The following is a 25,987-nucleotide window of genomic DNA, read 5'->3' as shown; positions in this document are numbered from 1 at the left end:
GTCTGTAAAGTTGGTGGATGCCTATTTTCCATTTTGCAGTCCCTTGTCTCCCTCTTGTGGCCTCCTGGAGGCAACTAGCTGTGCAAAAAAAAGACAGCCTGGCGGCCGGCTGTTGCAGTGTTGCCCTCTCAGGCAACACTGAGTGACTGACTGAGCCTCACCGTCTTATATAAAGTTCAGACGGAACTTTGCACGTGTCATAGTGGAGCCCTCAGGATTCCAGAGCCAGCTTTCTGACATCATAATGGGCCCTCAGAGATAAAAGCCTGGGCCCAGGCAGTGTTGGTCAGTGCTGCTCAGCAGGCAGCACTGGACTGGACTGGATTACAGCTGATACAAGGTGTGAAGGAACAAGGGGTGGCTGTGGGCATGCACTTGCTGCCGCTGCCAGTGTTTATCTGCATGGCAGCAGGGCATTTGGGCGTTGCCAGGAAGGCGTTTTTATGTAGATTCCTCCTCTTTCAGCACTGCATTGTGGTGCAAGCAAAAGAAGCAAATCCTGTCTGGCTTCCTCTCCGGCCTTTATTCACCTCCCGTGTAGCTGTGAGTGTGTGAGCCTGCAGGGCCCCATGGAATTGCCTAGAAGTAGGCTGAATCGCTGCAAGGGCTGAACAGCAGTATCGGGCAGGCTCGGGCAACGCGCGGCCCGTTCGGGTTATCGCTTCTCGGCCTTTTGGCTAAGATCAAGTGTAGTATCTGTTCTTATCAGTTTAATATCTGATACGTCCCCTATCTGGGGACCATATATTAAATGGATTTTTAGAACAGGGAGATGGAAATAGAGCTTGCTCTGTCCACTCCACGCATTGACCTGGTATTGCAGTATTTCCAGGACCGGTGCACCCTTTCCTTATGTGTTGACTAAAAGCAGATTCCAAAAGTGTTTTTTGTCTTTGCTATTGTTTCTGTCTTTCTGAAGGGATCTCCCCTTTTAATCCCATTATTTCAACACCTGTTGGACAATGCATGAGTGATAATGAGCTCATTGATTAAATGCAATTAATGAATAGATTGCCACCTCTTGTGTGTCGTCTGTGTTTCTGTGTTTCCGGCATTTCACATTGGAACACCTCATTCACCTTCCTTGTCTTCTCTCCGCCCTCCCTTTTAGGTAAGTTAAAGAGCTGCACCTGAGCCAGCCACTGATTGATTGATTGATTGATTGATTGATTGATTGATTGATTGATTGATTGATGCAGCACAACAGTCAAATAGTGGAGTGGAGTAGGGGAACAGCAAACAGCCAATAAAGCAGCCCGCCCGCTCGCCTGCCCGCCACAATGGACCTACCTGTGTACACTAGATGGATGTGATGGAATGTACTGTCGTCCCTACATTTCAAGAAGAAGTAAGAATTGCAGTTGCAACAAAGCCTTGCTTGCCTACAAAGAGAGCAGCAATTTGGATTTGTTACTATGTTACCTAGAAGAATAACAAACTGTGCAAGGATGGAGGTTGTAGGAGCAAGGAGAAGTTGTCTGTAAAGTTGGTGGATGCCTATTTTCCATTTTGCAGTCCCTTGTCTCCCTCTTGTGGCCTCCTGGAGGCAACTAGCTGTGCAAAAAAAAGACAGCCTGGCGGCCGGCTGTTGCAGTGTTGCCCTCTCAGGCAACACTGAGTGACTGACTGAGCCTCACCGTCTTATATAAAGTTCAGACGGAACTTTGCACGTGTCATAGTGGAGCCCTCAGGATTCCAGAGCCAGCTTTCTGACATCATAATGGGGCCTCAGAGATAAAAGCCTGGGCCCAGGCAGTGTTGGTCAGTGCTGCTCAGCAGGCAGCACTGGACTGGACTGGATTACAGCTGATACAAGGTGTGAAGGAACAAGGGGTGGCTGTGGGCATGCACTTGCTGCCGCTGCCAGTGTTTATCTGCATGGCAGCAGGGCATTTGGGCGTTGCCAGGAAGGCGTTTTTATGTAGATTCCTCCTCTTTCAGCACTGCATTGTGGTGCAAGCAAAAGAAGCAAATCCTGTCTGGCTTCCTCTCCGGCCTTTATTCACCTCCCGTGTAGCTGTGAGTGTGTGAGCCTGCAGGGCCCCATGGAATTGCCTAGAAGTAGGCTGAATCGCTGCAAGGGCTGAACAGCAGTATCGGGCAGGCTCGGGCAACGCGCGGCCCGTTCGGGTTATCGCTTCTCGGCCTTTTGGCTAAGATCAAGTGTAGTATCTGTTCTTATCAGTTTAATATCTGATACGTCCCCTATCTGGGGACCATATATTAAATGGATTTTTAGAACAGGGAGATGGAAATAGAGCTTGCTCTGTCCACTCCACGCATTGACCTGGTATTGCAGTATTTCCAGGACCGGTGCACCCTTTCCTTATGTGTTGACTAAAAGCAGATTCCAAAAGTGTTTTTTGTCTTTGCTATTGTTTCTGTCTTTCTGAAGGGATCTCCCCTTTTAATCCCATTATTTCAACACCTGTTGGACAATGCATGAGTGATAATGAGCTCATTGATTAAATGCAATTAATGAATAGATTGCCACCTCTTGTTGTGTGTCGTCTGTGTTTCTGTGTTTCCGGCATTTCACATTGGAACACCTCATTCACCTTCCTTGTCTTCTCTCCGCCCTCCCTTTTAGGTAAGTTAAAGAGCTGCACCTGAGCCAGCCACTGATTGATTGATTGATTGATTGATTGATTGATTGATTGATGCAGCACAACAGTCAAATAGTGGAGTGGAGTAGGGGAACAGCAAACAGCCAATAAAGCAGCCCGCCCGCTCGCCTGCCCGCCACAATGGACCTACCTGTGTACACTAGATGGATGTGATGGAATGTACTGTCGTCCCTACATTTCAAGAAGAAGTAAGAATTGCAGTTGCAACAAAGCCTTGCTTGCCTACAAAGAGAGCAGCAATTTGGATTTGTTACTATGTTACCTAGAAGAATAACAAACTGTGCAAGGATGGAGGTTGTAGGAGCAAGGAGAAGTTGTCTGTAAAGTTGGTGGATGCCTATTTTCCATTTTGCAGTCCCTTGTCTCCCTCTTGTGGCCTCCTGGAGGCAACTAGCTGTGCAAAAAAAAGACAGCCTGGCGGCCGGCTGTTGCAGTGTTGCCCTCTCAGGCAACACTGAGTGACTGACTGAGCCTCACCGTCTTATATAAAGTTCAGACGGAACTTTGCACGTGTCATAGTGGAGCCCTCAGGATTCCAGAGCCAGCTTTCTGACATCATAATGGGGCCTCAGAGATAAAAGCCTGGGCCCAGGCAGTGTTGGTCAGTGCTGCTCAGCAGGCAGCACTGGACTGGACTGGATTACAGCTGATACAAGGTGTGAAGGAACAAGGGGTGGCTGTGGGCATGCACTTGCTGCCGCTGCCAGTGTTTATCTGCATGGCAGCAGGGCATTTGGGCGTTGCCAGGAAGGCGTTTTTATGTAGATTCCTCCTCTTTCAGCACTGCATTGTGGTGCAAGCAAAAGAAGCAAATCCTGTCTGGCTTCCTCTCCGGCCTTTATTCACCTCCCGTGTAGCTGTGAGTGTGTGAGCCTGCAGGGCCCCATGGAATTGCCTAGAAGTAGGCTGAATCGCTGCAAGGGCTGAACAGCAGTATCGGGCAGGCTCGGGCAACGCGCGGCCCGTTCGGGTTATCGCTTCTCGGCCTTTTGGCTAAGATCAAGTGTAGTATCTGTTCTTATCAGTTTAATATCTGATACGTCCCCTATCTGGGGACCATATATTAAATGGATTTTTAGAACAGGGAGATGGAAATAGAGCTTGCTCTGTCCACTCCACGCATTGACCTGGTATTGCAGTATTTCCAGGACCGGTGCACCCTTTCCTTATGTGTTGACTAAAAGCAGATTCCAAAAGTGTTTTTTGTCTTTGCTATTGTTTCTGTCTTTCTGAAGGGATCTCCCCTTTTAATCCCATTATTTCAACACCTGTTGGACAATGCATGAGTGATAATGAGCTCATTGATTAAATGCAATTAATGAATAGATTGCCACCTCTTGTTGTGTGTCGTCTGTGTTTCTGTGTTTCCGGCATTTCACATTGGAACACCTCATTCACCTTCCTTGTCTTCTCTCCGCCCTCCCTTTTAGGTAAGTTAAAGAGCTGCACCTGAGCCAGCCACTGATTGATTGATTGATTGATTGATTGATTGATTGATTGATTGATTGATGCAGCACAACAGTCAAATAGTGGAGTGGAGTAGGGGAACAGCAAACAGCCAATAAAGCAGCCCGCCCGCTCGCCTGCCCGCCACAATGGACCTACCTGTGTACACTAGATGGATGTGATGGAATGTACTGTCGTCCCTACATTTCAAGAAGAAGTAAGAATTGCAGTTGCAACAAAGCCTTGCTTGCCTACAAAGAGAGCAGCAATTTGGATTTGTTACTATGTTACCTAGAAGAATAACAAACTGTGCAAGGATGGAGGTTGTAGGAGCAAGGAGAAGTTGTCTGTAAAGTTGGTGGATGCCTATTTTCCATTTTGCAGTCCCTTGTCTCCCTCTTGTGGCCTCCTGGAGGCAACTAGCTGTGCAAAAAAAAGACAGCCTGGCGGCCGGCTGTTGCAGTGTTGCCCTCTCAGGCAACACTGAGTGACTGACTGAGCCTCACCGTCTTATATAAAGTTCAGACGGAACTTTGCACGTGTCATAGTGGAGCCCTCAGGATTCCAGAGCCAGCTTTCTGACATCATAATGGGGCCTCAGAGATAAAAGCCTGGGCCCAGGCAGTGTTGGTCAGTGCTGCTCAGCAGGCAGCACTGGACTGGACTGGATTACAGCTGATACAAGGTGTGAAGGAACAAGGGGTGGCTGTGGGCATGCACTTGCTGCCGCTGCCAGTGTTTATCTGCATGGCAGCAGGGCATTTGGGCGTTGCCAGGAAGGCGTTTTTATGTAGATTCCTCCTCTTTCAGCACTGCATTGTGGTGCAAGCAAAAGAAGCAAATCCTGTCTGGCTTCCTCTCCGGCCTTTATTCACCTCCCGTGTAGCTGTGAGTGTGTGAGCCTGCAGGGCCCCATGGAATTGCCTAGAAGTAGGCTGAATCGCTGCAAGGGCTGAACAGCAGTATCGGGCAGGCTCGGGCAACGCGCGGCCCGTTCGGGTTATCGCTTCTCGGCCTTTTGGCTAAGATCAAGTGTAGTATCTGTTCTTATCAGTTTAATATCTGATACGTCCCCTATCTGGGGACCATATATTAAATGGATTTTTAGAACAGGGAGATGGAAATAGAGCTTGCTCTGTCCACTCCACGCATTGACCTGGTATTGCAGTATTTCCAGGACCGGTGCACCCTTTCCTTATGTGTTGACTAAAAGCAGATTCCAAAAGTGTTTTTTGTCTTTGCTATTGTTTCTGTCTTTCTGAAGGGATCTCCCCTTTTAATCCCATTATTTCAACACCTGTTGGACAATGCATGAGTGATAATGAGCTCATTGATTAAATGCAATTAATGAATAGATTGCCACCTCTTGTTGTGTGTCGTCTGTGTTTCTGTGTTTCCGGCATTTCACATTGGAACACCTCATTCACCTTCCTTGTCTTCTCTCCGCCCTCCCTTTTAGGTAAGTTAAAGAGCTGCACCTGAGCCAGCCACTGATTGATTGATTGATTGATTGATTGATTGATTGATTGATTGATTGATTGATGCAGCACAACAGTCAAATAGTGGAGTGGAGTAGGGGAACAGCAAACAGCCAATAAAGCAGCCCGCCCGCTCGCCTGCCCGCCACAATGGACCTACCTGTGTACACTAGATGGATGTGATGGAATGTACTGTCGTCCCTACATTTCAAGAAGAAGTAAGAATTGCAGTTGCAACAAAGCCTTGCTTGCCTACAAAGAGAGCAGCAATTTGGATTTGTTACTATGTTACCTAGAAGAATAACAAACTGTGCAAGGATGGAGGTTGTAGGAACAAGGAGAAGTTGTCTGTAAAGTTGGTGGATGCCTATTTTCCATTTTGCAGTCCCTTGTCTCCCTCTTGTGGCCTCCTGGAGGCAACTAGCTGTGCAAAAAAAAGACAGCCTGGCGGCCGGCTGTTGCAGTGTTGCCCTCTCAGGCAACACTGAGTGACTGACTGAGCCTCACCGTCTTATATAAAGTTCAGACGGAACTTTGCACGTGTCATAGTGGAGCCCTCAGGATTCCAGAGCCAGCTTTCTGACATCATAATGGGGCCTCAGAGATAAAAGCCTGGGCCCAGGCAGTGTTGGTCAGTGCTGCTCAGCAGGCAGCACTGGACTGGACTGGATTACAGCTGATACAAGGTGTGAAGGAACAAGGGGTGGCTGTGGGCATGCACTTGCTGCCGCTGCCAGTGTTTATCTGCATGGCAGCAGGGCATTTGGGCGTTGCCAGGAAGGCGTTTTTATGTAGATTCCTCCTCTTTCAGCACTGCATTGTGGTGCAAGCAAAAGAAGCAAATCCTGTCTGGCTTCCTCTCCGGCCTTTATTCACCTCCCGTGTAGCTGTGAGTGTGTGAGCCTGCAGGGCCCCATGGAATTGCCTAGAAGTAGGCTGAATCGCTGCAAGGGCTGAACAGCAGTATCGGGCAGGCTCGGGCAACGCGCGGCCCGTTCGGGTTATCGCTTCTCGGCCTTTTGGCTAAGATCAAGTGTAGTATCTGTTCTTATCAGTTTAATATCTGATACGTCCCCTATCTGGGGACCATATATTAAATGGATTTTTAGAACAGGGAGATGGAAATAGAGCTTGCTCTGTCCACTCCACGCATTGACCTGGTATTGCAGTATTTCCAGGACCGGTGCACCCTTTCCTTATGTGTTGACTAAAAGCAGATTCCAAAAGTGTTTTTTGTCTTTGCTATTGTTTCTGTCTTTCTGAAGGGATCTCCCCTTTTAATCCCATTATTTCAACACCTGTTGGACAATGCATGAGTGATAATGAGCTCATTGATTAAATGCAATTAATGAATAGATTGCCACCTCTTGTTGTGTGTCGTCTGTGTTTCTGTGTTTCCGGCATTTCACATTGGAACACCTCATTCACCTTCCTTGTCTTCTCTCCGCCCTCCCTTTTAGGTAAGTTAAAGAGCTGCACCTGAGCCAGCCACTGATTGATTGATTGATTGATTGATTGATTGATTGATTGATTGATTGATTGATTGATGCAGCACAACAGTCAAATAGTGGAGTGGAGTAGGGGAACAGCAAACAGCCAATAAAGCAGCCCGCCCGCTCGCCTGCCCGCCACAATGGACCTACCTGTGTACACTAGATGGATGTGATGGAATGTACTGTCGTCCCTACATTTCAAGAAGAAGTAAGAATTGCAGTTGCAACAAAGCCTTGCTTGCCTACAAAGAGAGCAGCAATTTGGATTTGTTACTATGTTACCTAGAAGAATAACAAACTGTGCAAGGATGGAGGTTGTAGGAGCAAGGAGAAGTTGTCTGTAAAGTTGGTGGATGCCTATTTTCCATTTTGCAGTCCCTTGTCTCCCTCTTGTGGCCTCCTGGAGGCAACTAGCTGTGCAAAAAAAAGACAGCCTGGCGGCCGGCTGTTGCAGTGTTGCCCTCTCAGGCAACACTGAGTGACTGACTGAGCCTCACCGTCTTATATAAAGTTCAGACGGAACTTTGCACGTGTCATAGTGGAGCCCTCAGGATTCCAGAGCCAGCTTTCTGACATCATAATGGGGCCTCAGAGATAAAAGCCTGGGCCCAGGCAGTGTTGGTCAGTGCTGCTCAGCAGGCAGCACTGGACTGGACTGGATTACAGCTGATACAAGGTGTGAAGGAACAAGGGGTGGCTGTGGGCATGCACTTGCTGCCGCTGCCAGTGTTTATCTGCATGGCAGCAGGGCATTTGGGCGTTGCCAGGAAGGCGTTTTTATGTAGATTCCTCCTCTTTCAGCACTGCATTGTGGTGCAAGCAAAAGAAGCAAATCCTGTCTGGCTTCCTCTCCGGCCTTTATTCACCTCCCGTGTAGCTGTGAGTGTGTGAGCCTGCAGGGCCCCATGGAATTGCCTAGAAGTAGGCTGAATCGCTGCAAGGGCTGAACAGCAGTATCGGGCAGGCTCGGGCAACGCGCGGCCCGTTCGGGTTATCGCTTCTCGGCCTTTTGGCTAAGATCAAGTGTAGTATCTGTTCTTATCAGTTTAATATCTGATACGTCCCCTATCTGGGGACCATATATTAAATGGATTTTTAGAACAGGGAGATGGAAATAGAGCTTGCTCTGTCCACTCCACGCATTGACCTGGTATTGCAGTATTTCCAGGACCGGTGCACCCTTTCCTTATGTGTTGACTAAAAGCAGATTCCAAAAGTGTTTTTTGTCTTTGCTATTGTTTCTGTCTTTCTGAAGGGATCTCCCCTTTTAATCCCATTATTTCAACACCTGTTGGACAATGCATGAGTGATAATGAGCTCATTGATTAAATGCAATTAATGAATAGATTGCCACCTCTTGTTGTGTGTCGTCTGTGTTTCTGTGTTTCCGGCATTTCACATTGGAACACCTCATTCACCTTCCTTGTCTTCTCTCCGCCCTCCCTTTTAGGTAAGTTAAAGAGCTGCACCTGAGCCAGCCACTGATTGATTGATTGATTGATTGATTGATTGATTGATTGATTGATTGATGCAGCACAACAGTCAAATAGTGGAGTGGAGTAGGGGAACAGCAAACAGCCAATAAAGCAGCCCGCCCGCTCGCCTGCCCGCCACAATGGACCTACCTGTGTACACTAGATGGATGTGATGGAATGTACTGTCGTCCCTACATTTCAAGAAGAAGTAAGAATTGCAGTTGCAACAAAGCCTTGCTTGCCTACAAAGAGAGCAGCAATTTGGATTTGTTACTATGTTACCTAGAAGAATAACAAACTGTGCAAGGATGGAGGTTGTAGGAGCAAGGAGAAGTTGTCTGTAAAGTTGGTGGATGCCTATTTTCCATTTTGCAGTCCCTTGTCTCCCTCTTGTGGCCTCCTGGAGGCAACTAGCTGTGCAAAAAAAAGACAGCCTGGCGGCCGGCTGTTGCAGTGTTGCCCTCTCAGGCAACACTGAGTGACTGACTGAGCCTCACCGTCTTATATAAAGTTCAGACGGAACTTTGCACGTGTCATAGTGGAGCCCTCAGGATTCCAGAGCCAGCTTTCTGACATCATAATGGGGCCTCAGAGATAAAAGCCTGGGCCCAGGCAGTGTTGGTCAGTGCTGCTCAGCAGGCAGCACTGGACTGGACTGGATTACAGCTGATACAAGGTGTGAAGGAACAAGGGGTGGCTGTGGGCATGCACTTGCTGCCGCTGCCAGTGTTTATCTGCATGGCAGCAGGGCATTTGGGCGTTGCCAGGAAGGCGTTTTTATGTAGATTCCTCCTCTTTCAGCACTGCATTGTGGTGCAAGCAAAAGAAGCAAATCCTGTCTGGCTTCCTCTCCGGCCTTTATTCACCTCCCGTGTAGCTGTGAGTGTGTGAGCCTGCAGGGCCCCATGGAATTGCCTAGAAGTAGGCTGAATCGCTGCAAGGGCTGAACAGCAGTATCGGGCAGGCTCGGGCAACGCGCGGCCCGTTCGGGTTATCGCTTCTCGGCCTTTTGGCTAAGATCAAGTGTAGTATCTGTTCTTATCAGTTTAATATCTGATACGTCCCCTATCTGGGGACCATATATTAAATGGATTTTTAGAACAGGGAGATGGAAATAGAGCTTGCTCTGTCCACTCCACGCATTGACCTGGTATTGCAGTATTTCCAGGACCGGTGCACCCTTTCCTTATGTGTTGACTAAAAGCAGATTCCAAAAGTGTTTTTTGTCTTTGCTATTGTTTCTGTCTTTCTGAAGGGATCTCCCCTTTTAATCCCATTATTTCAACACCTGTTGGACAATGCATGAGTGATAATGAGCTCATTGATTAAATGCAATTAATGAATAGATTGCCACCTCTTGTTGTGTGTCGTCTGTGTTTCTGTGTTTCCGGCATTTCACATTGGAACACCTCATTCACCTTCCTTGTCTTCTCTCCGCCCTCCCTTTTAGGTAAGTTAAAGAGCTGCACCTGAGCCAGCCACTGATTGATTGATTGATTGATTGATTGATTGATTGATTGATTGATTGATTGATTGATGCAGCACAACAGTCAAATAGTGGAGTGGAGTAGGGGAACAGCAAACAGCCAATAAAGCAGCCCGCCCGCTCGCCTGCCCGCCACAATGGACCTACCTGTGTACACTAGATGGATGTGATGGAATGTACTGTCGTCCCTACATTTCAAGAAGAAGTAAGAATTGCAGTTGCAACAAAGCCTTGCTTGCCTACAAAGAGAGCAGCAATTTGGATTTGTTACTATGTTACCTAGAAGAATAACAAACTGTGCAAGGATGGAGGTTGTAGGAGCAAGGAGAAGTTGTCTGTAAAGTTGGTGGATGCCTATTTTCCATTTTGCAGTCCCTTGTCTCCCTCTTGTGGCCTCCTGGAGGCAACTAGCTGTGCAAAAAAAAGACAGCCTGGCGGCCGGCTGTTGCAGTGTTGCCCTCTCAGGCAACACTGAGTGACTGACTGAGCCTCACCGTCTTATATAAAGTTCAGACGGAACTTTGCACGTGTCATAGTGGAGCCCTCAGGATTCCAGAGCCAGCTTTCTGACATCATAATGGGGCCTCAGAGATAAAAGCCTGGGCCCAGGCAGTGTTGGTCAGTGCTGCTCAGCAGGCAGCACTGGACTGGACTGGATTACAGCTGATACAAGGTGTGAAGGAACAAGGGGTGGCTGTGGGCATGCACTTGCTGCCGCTGCCAGTGTTTATCTGCATGGCAGCAGGGCATTTGGGCGTTGCCAGGAAGGCGTTTTTATGTAGATTCCTCCTCTTTCAGCACTGCATTGTGGTGCAAGCAAAAGAAGCAAATCCTGTCTGGCTTCCTCTCCGGCCTTTATTCACCTCCCGTGTAGCTGTGAGTGTGTGAGCCTGCAGGGCCCCATGGAATTGCCTAGAAGTAGGCTGAATCGCTGCAAGGGCTGAACAGCAGTATCGGGCAGGCTCGGGCAACGCGCGGCCCGTTCGGGTTATCGCTTCTCGGCCTTTTGGCTAAGATCAAGTGTAGTATCTGTTCTTATCAGTTTAATATCTGATACGTCCCCTATCTGGGGACCATATATTAAATGGATTTTTAGAACAGGGAGATGGAAATAGAGCTTGCTCTGTCCACTCCACGCATTGACCTGGTATTGCAGTATTTCCAGGACCGGTGCACCCTTTCCTTATGTGTTGACTAAAAGCAGATTCCAAAAGTGTTTTTTGTCTTTGCTATTGTTTCTGTCTTTCTGAAGGGATCTCCCCTTTTAATCCCATTATTTCAACACCTGTTGGACAATGCATGAGTGATAATGAGCTCATTGATTAAATGCAATTAATGAATAGATTGCCACCTCTTGTTGTGTGTCGTCTGTGTTTCTGTGTTTCCGGCATTTCACATTGGAACACCTCATTCACCTTCCTTGTCTTCTCTCCGCCCTCCCTTTTAGGTAAGTTAAAGAGCTGCACCTGAGCCAGCCACTGATTGATTGATTGATTGATTGATTGATTGATTGATTGATTGATTGATTGATTGATTGATTGATGCAGCACAACAGTCAAATAGTGGAGTGGAGTAGGGGAACAGCAAACAGCCAATAAAGCAGCCCGCCCGCTCGCCTGCCCGCCACAATGGACCTACCTGTGTACACTAGATGGATGTGATGGAATGTACTGTCGTCCCTACATTTCAAGAAGAAGTAAGAATTGCAGTTGCAACAAAGCCTTGCTTGCCTACAAAGAGAGCAGCAATTTGGATTTGTTACTATGTTACCTAGAAGAATAACAAACTGTGCAAGGATGGAGGTTGTAGGAGCAAGGAGAAGTTGTCTGTAAAGTTGGTGGATGCCTATTTTCCATTTTGCAGTCCCTTGTCTCCCTCTTGTGGCCTCCTGGAGGCAACAAGCTGTACAAAAAAAAGACAGCCTGGCGGCCGGCTGTTGCAGTGTTGCCCTCTCAGGCAACACTGAGTGACTGACTGAGCCTCACCGTCTTATATAAAGTTCAGACGGAACTTTGCACGTGTCATAGTGGAGCCCTCAGGATTCCAGAGCCAGCTTTCTGACATCATAATGGGGCCTCAGAGATAAAAGCCTGGGCCCAGGCAGTATTGGTCAGTGCTGCTCAGCAGGCAGCACTGGACTGGACTGGATTACAGCTGATACAAGGTGTGAAGGAACAAGGGGTGGCTGTGGGCATGCACTTGCTGCCGCTGCCAGTGTTTATCTGCATGGCAGCAGGGCATTTGGGCGTTGCCAGGAAGGCGTTTTTATGTAGATTCCTCCTCTTTCAGCACTGCATTGTGGTGCAAGCAAAAGAAGCAAATCCTGTCTGGCTTCCTCTCCGGCCTTTATTCACCTCCCGTGTAGCTGTGAGTGTGTGAGCCTGCAGGGCCCCATGGAATTGCCTAGAAGTAGGCTGAATCGCTGCAAGGGCTGAACAGCAGTATCGGGCAGGCTCGGGCAACGCGCGGCCCGTTCGGGTTATCGCTTCTCGGCCTTTTGGCTAAGATCAAGTGTAGTATCTGTTCTTATCAGTTTAATATCTGATACGTCCCCTATCTGGGGACCATATATTAAATGGATTTTTAGAACAGGGAGATGGAAATAGAGCTTGCTCTGTCCACTCCACGCATTGACCTGGTATTGCAGTATTTCCAGGACCGGTGCACCCTTTCCTTATGTGTTGACTAAAAGCAGATTCCAAAAGTGTTTTTTGTCTTTGCTATTGTTTCTGTCTTTCTGAAGGGATCTCCCCTTTTAATCCCATTATTTCAACACCTGTTGGACAATGCATGAGTGATAATGAGCTCATTGATTAAATGCAATTAATGAATAGATTGCCACCTCTTGTTGTGTGTCGTCTGTGTTTCTGTGTTTCCGGCATTTCACATTGGAACACCTCATTCACCTTCCTTGTCTTCTCTCCGCCCTCCCTTTTAGGTAAGTTAAAGAGCTGCACCTGAGCCAGCCACTGATTGATTGATTGATTGATTGATTGATTGATTGATTGATGCAGCACAACAGTCAAATAGTGGAGTGGAGTAGGGGAACAGCAAACAGCCAATAAAGCAGCCCGCCCGCTCGCCTGCCCGCCACAATGGACCTACCTGTGTACACTAGATGGATGTGATGGAATGTACTGTCGTCCCTACATTTCAAGAAGAAGTAAGAATTGCAGTTGCAACAAAGCCTTGCTTGCCTACAAAGAGAGCAGCAATTTGGATTTGTTACTATGTTACCTAGAAGAATAACAAACTGTGCAAGGATGGAGGTTGTAGGAGCAAGGAGAAGTTGTCTGTAAAGTTGGTGGATGCCTATTTTCCATTTTGCAGTCCCTTGTCTCCCTCTTGTGGCCTCCTGGAGGCAACTAGCTGTGCAAAAAAAAGACAGCCTGGCGGCCGGCTGTTGCAGTGTTGCCCTCTCAGGCAACACTGAGTGACTGACTGAGCCTCACCGTCTTATATAAAGTTCAGACGGAACTTTGCACGTGTCATAGTGGAGCCCTCAGGATTCCAGAGCCAGCTTTCTGACATCATAATGGGGCCTCAGAGATAAAAGCCTGGGCCCAGGCAGTGTTGGTCAGTGCTGCTCAGCAGGCAGCACTGGACTGGACTGGATTACAGCTGATACAAGGTGTGAAGGAACAAGGGGTGGCTGTGGGCATGCACTTGCTGCCGCTGCCAGTGTTTATCTGCATGGCAGCAGGGCATTTGGGCGTTGCCAGGAAGGCGTTTTTATGTAGATTCCTCCTCTTTCAGCACTGCATTGTGGTGCAAGCAAAAGAAGCAAATCCTGTCTGGCTTCCTCTCCGGCCTTTATTCACCTCCCGTGTAGCTGTGAGTGTGTGAGCCTGCAGGGCCCCATGGAATTGCCTAGAAGTAGGCTGAATCGCTGCAAGGGCTGAACAGCAGTATCGGGCAGGCTCGGGCAACGCGCGGCCCGTTCGGGTTATCGCTTCTCGGCCTTTTGGCTAAGATCAAGTGTAGTATCTGTTCTTATCAGTTTAATATCTGATACGTCCCCTATCTGGGGACCATATATTAAATGGATTTTTAGAACAGGGAGATGGAAATAGAGCTTGCTCTGTCCACTCCACGCATTGACCTGGTATTGCAGTATTTCCAGGACCGGTGCACCCTTTCCTTATGTGTTGACTAAAAGCAGATTCCAAAAGTGTTTTTTGTCTTTGCTATTGTTTCTGTCTTTCTGAAGGGATCTCCCCTTTTAATCCCATTATTTCAACACCTGTTGGACAATGCATGAGTGATAATGAGCTCATTGATTAAATGCAATTAATGAATAGATTGCCACCTCTTGTTGTGTGTCGTCTGTGTTTCTGTGTTTCCGGCATTTCACATTGGAACACCTCATTCACCTTCCTTGTCTTCTCTCCGCCCTCCCTTTTAGGTAAGTTAAAGAGCTGCACCTGAGCCAGCCACTGATTGATTGATTGATTGATTGATTGATTGATTGATTGATTGATTGATTGATTGATTGATGCAGCACAACAGTCAAATAGTGGAGTGGAGTAGGGGAACAGCAAACAGCCAATAAAGCAGCCCGCCCGCTCGCCTGCCCGCCACAATGGACCTACCTGTGTACACTAGATGGATGTGATGGAATGTACTGTCGTCCCTACATTTCAAGAAGAAGTAAGAATTGCAGTTGCAACAAAGCCTTGCTTGCCTACAAAGAGAGCAGCAATTTGGATTTGTTACTATGTTACCTAGAAGAATAACAAACTGTGCAAGGATGGAGGTTGTAGGAGCAAGGAGAAGTTGTCTGTAAAGTTGGTGGATGCCTATTTTCCATTTTGCAGTCCCTTGTCTCCCTCTTGTGGCCTCCTGGAGGCAACAAGCTGTACAAAAAAAAGACAGCCTGGCGGCCGGCTGTTGCAGTGTTGCCCTCTCAGGCAACACTGAGTGACTGACTGAGCCTCACCGTCTTATATAAAGTTCAGACGGAACTTTGCACGTCTCATAGTGGAGCCCTCAGGATTCCAGAGCCAGCTTTCTGACATCATAATGGGGCCTCAGAGATAAAAGCCTGGGCCCAGGCAGTATTGGTCAGTGCTGCTCAGCAGGCAGCACTGGACTGGACTGGATTACAGCTGATACAAGGTGTGAAGGAACAAGGGGTGGCTGTGGGCATGCACTTGCTGCCGCTGCCAGTGTTTATCTGCATGGCAGCAGGGCATTTGGGCGTTGCCAGGAAGGCGTTTTTATGTAGATTCCTCCTCTTTCAGCACTGCATTGTGGTGCAAGCAAAAGAAGCAAATCCTGTCTGGCTTCCTCTCCGGCCTTTATTCACCTCCCGTGTAGCTGTGAGTGTGTGAGCCTGCAGGGCCCCATGGAATTGCCTAGAAGTAGGCTGAATCGCTGCAAGGGCTGAACAGCAGTATCGGGCAGGCTCGGGCAACGCGCGGCCCGTTCGGGTTATCGCTTCTCGGCCTTTTGGCTAAGATCAAGTGTAGTATCTGTTCTTATCAGTTTAATATCTGATACGTCCCCTATCTGGGGACCATATATTAAATGGATTTTTAGAACAGGGAGATGGAAATAGAGCTTGCTCTGTCCACTCCACGCATTGACCTGGTATTGCAGTATTTCCAGGACCGGTGCACCCTTTCCTTATGTGTTGACTAAAAGCAGATTCCAAAAGTGTTTTTTGTCTTTGCTATTGTTTCTGTCTTTCTGAAGGGATCTCCCCTTTTAATCCCATTATTTCAACACCTGTTGGACAATGCATGAGTGATAATGAGCTCATTGATTAAATGCAATTAATGAATAGATTGCCACCTCTTGTTGTGTGTCGTCTGTGTTTCTGTGTTTCCGGCATTTCACATTGGAACACCTCATTCACCTTCCTTGTCTTCTCTCCGCCCTCCCTTTTAGGTAAGTTAAAGAGCTGCACCTGAGCCAGCCACTGATTGATTGATTGATTGATTGATTGATTGATTGATTGATTGATTGATTGATGCAGCACAACAGTCAAATAGTGGAGTGGAGTAGGGGAACAGCAAACAGCCAATAAAGCAGCCCGCCCGCTCGCCTGCCCGCCACAATGGACCTACCTGTGTACACTAGATGGATGTGATGGAATGTACTGTCGTCCCTACATTTCAAGAAGAAGTAAGAATTGCAGTTGCAACAAAGCCTTGCTTGCCTACAAAGAGAGCAGCAATTTGGATTTGTTACTATGTTACCTAGAAGAATAACAAACTGTGCAAGGATGGAGGTTGTAGGAGCAAGGAGAAGTTGTCTGTAAAGTTGGTGGATGCCTATTTTCCATTTTGCAGTCCCTTGTCTCCCTCTTGTGGCCTCCTGGAGGCAACAAGCTGTACAAAAAAAAGACAGCCTGGCGGCCGGCTGTTGCAGTGTTGCCCTCTCAGGCAACACTGAGTGACTGACTGAGCCTCACCGTCTTATATAAAGTTCAGACGGAACTTTGCACGTCTCATAGTGGAGCCCTCAGGATTCCAGAGCCAGCTTTCTGACATCATAATGGGGCCTCAGAGATAAAAGCCTGGGCCCAGGCAGTATTGGTCAGTGCTGCTCAGCAGGCAGCACTGGACTGGACTGGATTACAGCTGATACAAGGTGTGAAGGAACAAGGGGTGGCTGTGGGCATGCACTTGCTGCCGCTGCCAGTGTTTATCTGCATGGCAGCAGGGCATTTGGGCGTTGCCAGGAAGGCGTTTTTATGTAGATTCCTCCTCTTTCAGCACTGCATTGTGGTGCAAGCAAAAGAAGCAAATCCTGTCTGGCTTCCTCTCCGGCCTTTATTCACCTCCCGTGTAGCTGTGAGTGTGTGAGCCTGCAGGGCCCCATGGAATTGCCTAGAAGTAGGCTGAATCGCTGCAAGGGCTGAACAGCAGTATCGGGCAGGCTCGGGCAACGCGCGGCCCGTTCGGGTTATCGCTTCTCGGCCTTTTGGCTAAGATCAAGTGTAGTATCTGTTCTTATCAGTTTAATATCTGATACGTCCCCTATCTGGGGACCATATATTAAATGGATTTTTAGAACAGGGAGATGGAAATAGAGCTTGCTCTGTCCACTCCACGCATTGACCTGGTATTGCAGTATTTCCAGGACCGGTGCACCCTTTCCTTATGTGTTGACTAAAAGCAGATTCCAAAAGTGTTTTTTGTCTTTGCTATTGTTTCTGTCTTTCTGAAGGGATCTCCCCTTTTAATCCCATTATTTCAACACCTGTTGGACAATGCATGAGTGATAATGAGCTCATTGATTAAATGCAATTAATGAATAGATTGCCACCTCTTGTTGTGTGTCGTCTGTGTTTCTGTGTTTCCGGCATTTCACATTGGAACACCTCATTCACCTTCCTTGTCTTCTCTCCGCCCTCCCTTTTAGGTAAGTTAAAGAGCTGCACCTGAGCCAGCCACTGATTGATTGATTGATTGATTGATTGATTGATTGATTGATGCAGCACAACAGTCAAATAGTGGAGTGGAGTAGGGGAACAGCAAACAGCCAATAAAGCAGCCCGCCCGCTCGCCTGCCCGCCACAATGGACCTACCTGTGTACACTAGATGGATGTGATGGAATGTACTGTCGTCCCTACATTTCAAGAAGAAGTAAGAATTGCAGTTGCAACAAAGCCTTGCTTGCCTACAAAGAGAGCAGCAATTTGGATTTGTTACTATGTTACCTAGAAGAATAACAAACTGTGCAAGGATGGAGGTTGTAGGAGCAAGGAGAAGTTGTCTGTAAAGTTGGTGGATGCCTATTTTCCATTTTGCAGTCCCTTGTCTCCCTCTTGTGGCCTCCTGGAGGCAACTAGCTGTGCAAAAAAAAGACAGCCTGGCGGCCGGCTGTTGCAGTGTTGCCCTCTCAGGCAACACTGAGTGACTGACTGAGCCTCACCGTCTTATATAAAGTTCAGACGGAACTTTGCACGTGTCATAGTGGAGCCCTCAGGATTCCAGAGCCAGCTTTCTGACATCATAATGGGGCCTCAGAGATAAAAGCCTGGGCCCAGGCAGTGTTGGTCAGTGCTGCTCAGCAGGCAGCACTGGACTGGACTGGATTACAGCTGATACAAGGTGTGAAGGAACAAGGGGTGGCTGTGGGCATGCACTTGCTGCCGCTGCCAGTGTTTATCTGCATGGCAGCAGGGCATTTGGGCGTTGCCAGGAAGGCGTTTTTATGTAGATTCCTCCTCTTTCAGCACTGCATTGTGGTGCAAGCAAAAGAAGCAAATCCTGTCTGGCTTCCTCTCCGGCCTTTATTCACCTCCCGTGTAGCTGTGAGTGTGTGAGCCTGCAGGGCCCCATGGAATTGCCTAGAAGTAGGCTGAATCGCTGCAAGGGCTGAACAGCAGTATCGGGCAGGCTCGGGCAACGCGCGGCCCGTTCGGGTTATCGCTTCTCGGCCTTTTGGCTAAGATCAAGTGTAGTATCTGTTCTTATCAGTTTAATATCTGATACGTCCCCTATCTGGGGACCATATATTAAATGGATTTTTAGAACAGGGAGATGGAAATAGAGCTTGCTCTGTCCACTCCACGCATTGACCTGGTATTGCAGTATTTCCAGGACCGGTGCACCCTTTCCTTATGTGTTGACTAAAAGCAGATTCCAAAAGTGTTTTTTGTCTTTGCTATTGTTTCTGTCTTTCTGAAGGGATCTCCCCTTTTAATCCCATTATTTCAACACCTGTTGGACAATGCATGAGTGATAATGAGCTCATTGATTAAATGCAATTAATGAATAGATTGCCACCTCTTGTTGTGTGTCGTCTGTGTTTCTGTGTTTCCGGCATTTCACATTGGAACACCTCATTCACCTTCCTTGTCTTCTCTCCGCCCTCCCTTTTAGGTAAGTTAAAGAGCTGCACCTGAGCCAGCCACTGATTGATTGATTGATTGATTGATTGATTGATTGATTGATTGATGCAGCACAACAGTCAAATAGTGGAGTGGAGTAGGGGAACAGCAAACAGCCAATAAAGCAGCCCGCCCGCTCGCCTGCCCGCCACAATGGACCTACCTGTGTACACTAGATGGATGTGATGGAATGTACTGTCGTCCCTACATTTCAAGAAGAAGTAAGAATTGCAGTTGCAACAAAGCCTTGCTTGCCTACAAAGAGAGCAGCAATTTGGATTTGTTACTATGTTACCTAGAAGAATAACAAACTGTGCAAGGATGGAGGTTGTAGGAGCAAGGAGAAGTTGTCTGTAAAGTTGGTGGATGCCTATTTTCCATTTTGCAGTCCCTTGTCTCCCTCTTGTGGCCTCCTGGAGGCAACAAGCTGTACAAAAAAAAGACAGCCTGGCGGCCGGCTGTTGCAGTGTTGCCCTCTCAGGCAACACTGAGTGACTGACTGAGCCTCACCGTCTTATATAAAGTTCAGACGGAACTTTGCACGTCTCATAGTGGAGCCCTCAGGATTCCAGAGCCAGCTTTCTGACATCATAATGGGGCCTCAGAGATAAAAGCCTGGGCCCAGGCAGTATTGGTCAGTGCTGCTCAGCAGGCAGCACTGGACTGGACTGGATTACAGCTGATACAAGGTGTGAAGGAACAAGGGGTGGCTGTGGGCATGCACTTGCTGCCGCTGCCAGTGTTTATCTGCATGGCAGCAGGGCATTTGGGCGTTGCCAGGAAGGCGTTTTTATGTAGATTCCTCCTCTTTCAGCACTGCATTGTGGTGCAAGCAAAAGAAGCAAATCCTGTCTGGCTTCCTCTCCGGCCTTTATTCACCTCCCGTGTAGCTGTGAGTGTGTGAGCCTGCAGGGCCCCATGGAATTGCCTAGAAGTAGGCTGAATCGCTGCAAGGGCTGAACAGCAGTATCGGGCAGGCTCGGGCAACGCGCGGCCCGTTCGGGTTATCGCTTCTCGGCCTTTTGGCTAAGATCAAGTGTAGTATCTGTTCTTATCAGTTTAATATCTGATACGTCCCCTATCTGGGGACCATATATTAAATGGATTTTTAGAACAGGGAGATGGAAATAGAGCTTGCTCTGTCCACTCCACGCATTGACCTGGTATTGCAGTATTTCCAGGACCGGTGCACCCTTTCCTTATGTGTTGACTAAAAGCAGATTCCAAAAGTGTTTTTTGTCTTTGCTATTGTTTCTGTCTTTCTGAAGGGATCTCCCCTTTTAATCCCATTATTTCAACACCTGTTGGACAATGCATGAGTGATAATGAGCTCATTGATTAAATGCAATTAATGAATAGATTGCCACCTCTTGTTGTGTGTCGTCTGTGTTTCTGTGTTTCCGGCATTTCACATTGGAACACCTCATTCACCTTCCTTGTCTTCTCTCCGCCCTCCCTTTTAGGTAAGTTAAAGAGCTGCACCTGAGCCAGCCACTGATTGATTGATTGATTGATTGATTGATTGATTGATTGATTGATGCAGCACAACAGTCAAATAGTGGAGTGGAGTAGGGGAACAGCAAACAGCCAATAAAGCAGCCCGCCCGCTCGCCTGCCCGCCACAATGGACCTACCTGTGTACACTAGATGGATGTGATGGAATGTACTGTCGTCCCTACATTTCAAGAAGAAGTAAGAATTGCAGTTGCAACAAAGCCTTGCTTGCCTACAAAGAGAGCAGCAATTTGGATTTGTTACTATGTTACCTAGAAGAATAACAAACTGTGCAAGGATGGAGGTTGTAGGAGCAAGGAGAAGTTGTCTGTAAAGTTGGTGGATGCCTATTTTCCATTTTGCAGTCCCTTGTCTCCCTCTTGTGGCCTCCTGGAGGCAACTAGCTGTGCAAAAAAAAGACAGCCTGGCGGCCGGCTGTTGCAGTGACTGACTGAGCCTCACCGTCTTATATAAAGTTCAGACGGAACTTTGCACGTGTCATAGTGGAGCCCTCAGGATTCCAGAGCCAGCTTTCTGACATCATAATGGGGCCTCAGAGATAAAAGCCTGGGCCCAGGCAGTGTTGGTCAGTGCTGCTCAGCAGGCAGCACTGGACTGGACTGGATTACAGCTGATACAAGGTGTGAAGGAACAAGGGGTGGCTGTGGGCATGCACTTGCTGCCGCTGCCAGTGTTTATCTGCATGGCAGCAGGGCATTTGGGCGTTGCCAGGAAGGCGTTTTTATGTAGATTCCTCCTCTTTCAGCACTGCATTGTGGTGCAAGCAAAAGAAGCAAATCCTGTCTGGCTTCCTCTCCGGCCTTTATTCACCTCCCGTGTAGCTGTGAGTGTGTGAGCCTGCAGGGCCCCATGGAATTGCCTAGAAGTAGGCTGAATCGCTGCAAGGGCTGAACAGCAGTATCGGGCAGGCTCGGGCAACGCGCGGCCCGTTCGGGTTATCGCTTCTCGGCCTTTTGGCTAAGATCAAGTGTAGTATCTGTTCTTATCAGTTTAATATCTGATACGTCCCCTATCTGGGGACCATATATTAAATGGATTTTTAGAACAGGGAGATGGAAATAGAGCTTGCTCTGTCCACTCCACGCATTGACCTGGTATTGCAGTATTTCCAGGACCGGTGCACCCTTTCCTTATGTGTTGACTAAAAGCAGATTCCAAAAGTGTTTTTTGTCTTTGCTATTGTTTCTGTCTTTCTGAAGGGATCTCCCCTTTTAATCCCATTATTTCAACACCTGTTGGACAATGCATGAGTGATAATGAGCTCATTGATTAAATGCAATTAATGAATAGATTGCCACCTCTTGTTGTGTGTCGTCTGTGTTTCTGTGTTTCCGGCATTTCACATTGGAACACCTCATTCACCTTCCTTGTCTTCTCTCCGCCCTCCCTTTTAGGTAAGTAAAAGAGCTGCACCTGAGCCAGCCACTGATTGATTGATTGATTGATTGATTGATTGATTGATTGATTGATTGATTGATGCAGCACAACAGTCAAATAGTGGAGTGGAGTAGGGGAACAGCAAACAGCCAATAAAGCAGCCCGCCCGCTCGCCTGCCCGCCACAATGGACCTACCTGTGTACACTAGATGGATGTGATGGAATGTACTGTCGTCCCTACATTTCAAGAAGAAGTAAGAATTGCAGTTGCAACAAAGCCTTGCTTGCCTACAAAGAGAGCAGCAATTTGGATTTGTTACTATGTTACCTAGAAGAATAACAAACTGTGCAAGGATGGAGGTTGTAGGAGCAAGGAGAAGTTGTCTGTAAAGTTGGTGGATGCCTATTTTCCATTTTGCAGTCCCTTGTCTCCCTCTTGTGGCCTCCTGGAGGCAACTAGCTGTGCAAAAAAAAGACAGCCTGGCGGCCGGCTGTTGCAGTGTTGCCCTCTCAGGCAACACTGAGTGACTGACTGAGCCTCACCGTCTTATATAAAGTTCAGACGGAACTTTGCACGTGTCATAGTGGAGCCCTCAGGATTCCAGAGCCAGCTTTCTGACATCATAATGGGGCCTCAGAGATAAAAGCCTGGGCCCAGGCAGTGTTGGTCAGTGCTGCTCAGCAGGCAGCACTGGACTGGACTGGATTACAGCTGATACAAGGTGTGAAGGAACAAGGGGTGGCTGTGGGCATGCACTTGCTGCCGCTGCCAGTGTTTATCTGCATGGCAGCAGGGCATTTGGGCGTTGCCAGGAAGGCGTTTTTATGTAGATTCCTCCTCTTTCAGCACTGCATTGTGGTGCAAGCAAAATAAGCAAATCCTGTCTGGCTTCCTCTCCGGCCTTTATTCACCTCCCGTGTAGCTGTGAGTGTGTGAGCCTGCAGGGCCCCATGGAATTGCCTAGAAGTAGGCTGAATCGCTGCAAGGGCTGAACAGCAGTATCGGGCAGGCTCGGGCAACGCGCGGCCCGTTCGGGTTATCGCTTCTCGGCCTTTTGGCTAAGATCAAGTGTAGTATCTGTTCTTATCAGTTTAATATCTGATACGTCCCCTATCTGGGGACCATATATTAAATGGATTTTTAGAACAGGGAGATGGAAATAGAGCTTGCTCTGTCCACTCCACGCATTGACCTGGTATTGCAGTATTTCCAGGACCGGTGCACCCTTTCCTTATGTGTTGACTAAAAGCAGATTCCAAAAGTGTTTTTTGTCTTTGCTATTGTTTCTGTCTTTCTGAAGGGATCTCCCCTTTTAATCCCATTATTTCAACACCTGTTGGACAATGCATGAGTGATAATGAGCTCATTGATTAAATGCAATTAATGAATAGATTGCCACCTCTTGTTGTGTGTCGTCTGTGTTTCTGTGTTTCCGGCATTTCACATTGGAACACCTCATTCACCTTCCTTGTCTTCTCTCCGCCCTCCCTTTTAGGTAAGTTAAAGAGCTGCACCTGAGCCAGCCACTGATTGATTGATTGATTAATTGATTGATTGATTGATTGATTGATTGATTGATTGATTGATTGATGCAGCACAACAGTCAAATAGTGGAGTGGAGTAGGGGAACAGCAAACAGCCAATAAAGCAGCCCGCCCGCTCGCCTGCCCGCCACAATGGACCTACCTGTGTACACTAGATGGATGTGATGGAATGTACTGTCGTCCCTACATTTCAAGAAGAAGTAAGAATTGCAGTTGCAACAAAGCCTTGCTTGCCTACAAAGAGAGCAGCAATTTGGATTTGTTACTATGTTACCTAGAAGAATAACAAACTGTGCAAGGATGGAGGTTGTAGGAGCAAGGAGAAGTTGTCTGTAAAGTTGGTGGATGCCTATTTTCCATTTTGCAGTCCCTTGTCTCCCTCTTGTGGCCTCCTGGAGGCAACTAGCTGTGCAAAAAAAAGACAGCCTGGCGGCCGGCTGTTGCAGTGTTGCCCTCTCAGGCAACACTGAGTGACTGACTGAGCCTCACCGTCTTATATAAAGTTCAGACGGAACTTTGCACGTGTCATAGTGGAGCCCTCAGGATTCCAGAGCCAGCTTTCTGACATCATAATGGGCCCTCAGAGATAAAAGCCTGGGCCCAGGCAGTGTTGGTCAGTGCTGCTCAGCAGGCAGCACTGGACTGGACTGGATTACAGCTGATACAAGGTGTGAAGGAACAAGGGGTGGCTGTGGGCATGCACTTGCTGCCGCTGCCAGTGTTTATCTGCATGGCAGCAGGGCATTTGGGCGTTGCCAGGAAGGCGTTTTTATGTAGATTCCTCCTCTTTCAGCACTGCATTGTGGTGCAAGCAAAAGAAGCAAATCCTGTCTGGCTTCCTCTCCGGCCTTTATTCACCTCCCGTGTAGCTGTGAGTGTGTGAGCCTGCAGGGCCCCATGGAATTGCCTAGAAGTAGGCTGAATCGCTGCAAGGGCTGAACAGCAGTATCGGGCAGGCTCGGGCAACGCGCGGCCCGTTCGGGTTATCGCTTCTCGGCCTTTTGGCTAAGATCAAGTGTAGTATCTGTTCTTATCAGTTTAATATCTGATACGTCCCCTATCTGGGGACCATATATTAAATGGATTTTTAGAACAGGGAGATGGAAATAGAGCTTGCTCTGTCCACTCCACGCATTGACCTGGTATTGCAGTATTTCCAGGACCGGTGCACCCTTTCCTTATGTGTTGACTAAAAGCAGATTCCAAAAGTGTTTTTTGTCTTTGCTATTGTTTCTGTCTTTCTGAAGGGATCTCCCCTTTTAATCCCATTATTTCAACACCTGTTGGACAATGCATGAGTGATAATGAGCTCATTGATTAAATGCAATTAATGAATAGATTGCCACCTCTTGTTGTGTGTCGTCTGTGTTTCTGTGTTTCCGGCATTTCACATTGGAACACCTCATTCACCTTCCTTGTCTTCTCTCCGCCCTCCCTTTTAGGTAAGTTAAAGAGCTGCACCTGAGCCAGCCACTGATTGATTGATTGATTGATTGATTGATTGATTGATTGATTGATGCAGCACAACAGTCAAATAGTGGAGTGGAGTAGGGGAACAGCAAACAGCCAATAAAGCAGCCCGCCCGCTCGCCTGCCCGCCACAATGGACCTACCTGTGTACACTAGATGGATGTGATGGAATGTACTGTCGTCCCTACATTTCAAGAAGAAGTAAGAATTGCAGTTGCAACAAAGCCTTGCTTGCCTACAAAGAGAGCAGCAATTTGGATTTGTTACTATGTTACCTAGAAGAATAACAAACTGTGCAAGGATGGAGGTTGTAGGAGCAAGGAGAAGTTGTCTGTAAAGTTGGTGGATGCCTATTTTCCATTTTGCAGTCCCTTGTCTCCCTCTTGTGGCCTCCTGGAGGCAACTAGCTGTGCAAAAAAAAGACAGCCTGGCGGCCGGCTGTTGCAGTGTTGCCCTCTCAGGCAACACTGAGTGACTGACTGAGCCTCACCGTCTTATATAAAGTTCAGACGGAACTTTGCACGTGTCATAGTGGAGCCCTCAGGATTCCAGAGCCAGCTTTCTGACATCATAATGGGGCCTCAGAGATAAAAGCCTGGGCCCAGGCAGTGTTGGTCAGTGCTGCTCAGCAGGCAGCACTGGACTGGACTGGATTACAGCTGATACAAGGTGTGAAGGAACAAGGGGTGGCTGTGGGCATGCACTTGCTGCCGCTGCCAGTGTTTATCTGCATGGCAGCAGGGCATTTGGGCGTTGCCAGGAAGGCGTTTTTATGTAGATTCCTCCTCTTTCAGCACTGCATTGTGGTGCAAGCAAAAGAAGCAAATCCTGTCTGGCTTCCTCTCCGGCCTTTATTCACCTCCCGTGTAGCTGTGAGTGTGTGAGCCTGCAGGGCCCCATGGAATTGCCTAGAAGTAGGCTGAATCGCTGCAAGGGCTGAACAGCAGTATCGGGCAGGCTCGGGCAACGCGCGGCCCGTTCGGGTTATCGCTTCTCGGCCTTTTGGCTAAGATCAAGTGTAGTATCTGTTCTTATCAGTTTAATATCTGATACGTCCCCTATCTGGGGACCATATATTAAATGGATTTTTAGAACAGGGAGATGGAAATAGAGCTTGCTCTGTCCACTCCACGCATTGACCTGGTATTGCAGTATTTCCAGGACCGGTGCACCCTTTCCTTATGTGTTGACTAAAAGCAGATTCCAAAAGTGTTTTTTGTCTTTGCTAT

General features: G+C 47.9%; 18 non-coding genes across 18 annotated transcripts; all 18 read left to right on the top strand.

Moving 5' to 3' along the window:
* The first annotated feature begins 657 nt into the window (after positions 1-657).
* LOC142695922 (U2 spliceosomal RNA) lies at positions 658-848 on the top strand. The gene has a single exon (XR_012863935.1). It is a non-coding gene; the product is annotated as a U2 spliceosomal RNA (small nuclear RNA).
* A 1,285-nt stretch (positions 849-2,133) lies between these two features.
* On the top strand, positions 2,134-2,324 carry LOC142695920 (U2 spliceosomal RNA). The gene has a single exon (XR_012863934.1). It is a non-coding gene; the product is annotated as a U2 spliceosomal RNA (small nuclear RNA).
* Positions 2,325-3,600: 1,276 nt separating this feature from the next.
* Positions 3,601-3,791, top strand: LOC142695919 (U2 spliceosomal RNA). The gene has a single exon (XR_012863933.1). It is a non-coding gene; the product is annotated as a U2 spliceosomal RNA (small nuclear RNA).
* A 1,284-nt stretch (positions 3,792-5,075) lies between these two features.
* Positions 5,076-5,266, top strand: LOC142695918 (U2 spliceosomal RNA). Its single transcript, XR_012863932.1, has one exon. It is a non-coding gene; the product is annotated as a U2 spliceosomal RNA (small nuclear RNA).
* A 1,288-nt stretch (positions 5,267-6,554) lies between these two features.
* On the top strand, positions 6,555-6,745 carry LOC142695917 (U2 spliceosomal RNA). The gene has a single exon (XR_012863931.1). It is a non-coding gene; the product is annotated as a U2 spliceosomal RNA (small nuclear RNA).
* Positions 6,746-8,037: 1,292 nt separating this feature from the next.
* On the top strand, positions 8,038-8,228 carry LOC142695916 (U2 spliceosomal RNA). Its single transcript, XR_012863930.1, has one exon. It is a non-coding gene; the product is annotated as a U2 spliceosomal RNA (small nuclear RNA).
* A 1,284-nt stretch (positions 8,229-9,512) lies between these two features.
* LOC142695915 (U2 spliceosomal RNA) lies at positions 9,513-9,703 on the top strand. Its single transcript, XR_012863929.1, has one exon. It is a non-coding gene; the product is annotated as a U2 spliceosomal RNA (small nuclear RNA).
* A 1,292-nt stretch (positions 9,704-10,995) lies between these two features.
* Positions 10,996-11,186, top strand: LOC142695914 (U2 spliceosomal RNA). Its single transcript, XR_012863928.1, has one exon. It is a non-coding gene; the product is annotated as a U2 spliceosomal RNA (small nuclear RNA).
* Positions 11,187-12,486: 1,300 nt separating this feature from the next.
* LOC142695912 (U2 spliceosomal RNA) lies at positions 12,487-12,677 on the top strand. The gene has a single exon (XR_012863926.1). It is a non-coding gene; the product is annotated as a U2 spliceosomal RNA (small nuclear RNA).
* Positions 12,678-13,953: 1,276 nt separating this feature from the next.
* On the top strand, positions 13,954-14,144 carry LOC142695911 (U2 spliceosomal RNA). The gene has a single exon (XR_012863925.1). It is a non-coding gene; the product is annotated as a U2 spliceosomal RNA (small nuclear RNA).
* A 1,296-nt stretch (positions 14,145-15,440) lies between these two features.
* On the top strand, positions 15,441-15,631 carry LOC142695909 (U2 spliceosomal RNA). Its single transcript, XR_012863924.1, has one exon. It is a non-coding gene; the product is annotated as a U2 spliceosomal RNA (small nuclear RNA).
* Positions 15,632-16,919: 1,288 nt separating this feature from the next.
* LOC142695908 (U2 spliceosomal RNA) lies at positions 16,920-17,110 on the top strand. The gene has a single exon (XR_012863923.1). It is a non-coding gene; the product is annotated as a U2 spliceosomal RNA (small nuclear RNA).
* A 1,276-nt stretch (positions 17,111-18,386) lies between these two features.
* On the top strand, positions 18,387-18,577 carry LOC142695907 (U2 spliceosomal RNA). Its single transcript, XR_012863922.1, has one exon. It is a non-coding gene; the product is annotated as a U2 spliceosomal RNA (small nuclear RNA).
* A 1,280-nt stretch (positions 18,578-19,857) lies between these two features.
* Positions 19,858-20,048, top strand: LOC142695905 (U2 spliceosomal RNA). Its single transcript, XR_012863920.1, has one exon. It is a non-coding gene; the product is annotated as a U2 spliceosomal RNA (small nuclear RNA).
* A 1,255-nt stretch (positions 20,049-21,303) lies between these two features.
* Positions 21,304-21,494, top strand: LOC142695904 (U2 spliceosomal RNA). The gene has a single exon (XR_012863919.1). It is a non-coding gene; the product is annotated as a U2 spliceosomal RNA (small nuclear RNA).
* Positions 21,495-22,782: 1,288 nt separating this feature from the next.
* LOC142695903 (U2 spliceosomal RNA) lies at positions 22,783-22,973 on the top strand. Its single transcript, XR_012863918.1, has one exon. It is a non-coding gene; the product is annotated as a U2 spliceosomal RNA (small nuclear RNA).
* A 1,300-nt stretch (positions 22,974-24,273) lies between these two features.
* On the top strand, positions 24,274-24,464 carry LOC142695902 (U2 spliceosomal RNA). The gene has a single exon (XR_012863917.1). It is a non-coding gene; the product is annotated as a U2 spliceosomal RNA (small nuclear RNA).
* Positions 24,465-25,744: 1,280 nt separating this feature from the next.
* LOC142695901 (U2 spliceosomal RNA) lies at positions 25,745-25,935 on the top strand. Its single transcript, XR_012863916.1, has one exon. It is a non-coding gene; the product is annotated as a U2 spliceosomal RNA (small nuclear RNA).
* Positions 25,936-25,987: the final 52 nt, after the last annotated feature.

Source organism: Rhinoderma darwinii (genome assembly GCF_050947455.1).
Source record: "Rhinoderma darwinii isolate aRhiDar2 chromosome 5 unlocalized genomic scaffold, aRhiDar2.hap1 SUPER_5_unloc_49, whole genome shotgun sequence".
In the NCBI taxonomy this organism is placed as follows: Eukaryota; Metazoa; Chordata; class Amphibia; order Anura; family Rhinodermatidae; genus Rhinoderma; species Rhinoderma darwinii.
Note: the sequence above shows the minus strand (reverse complement) of the source record. Positions and strands in the feature narration are given on the sequence as shown.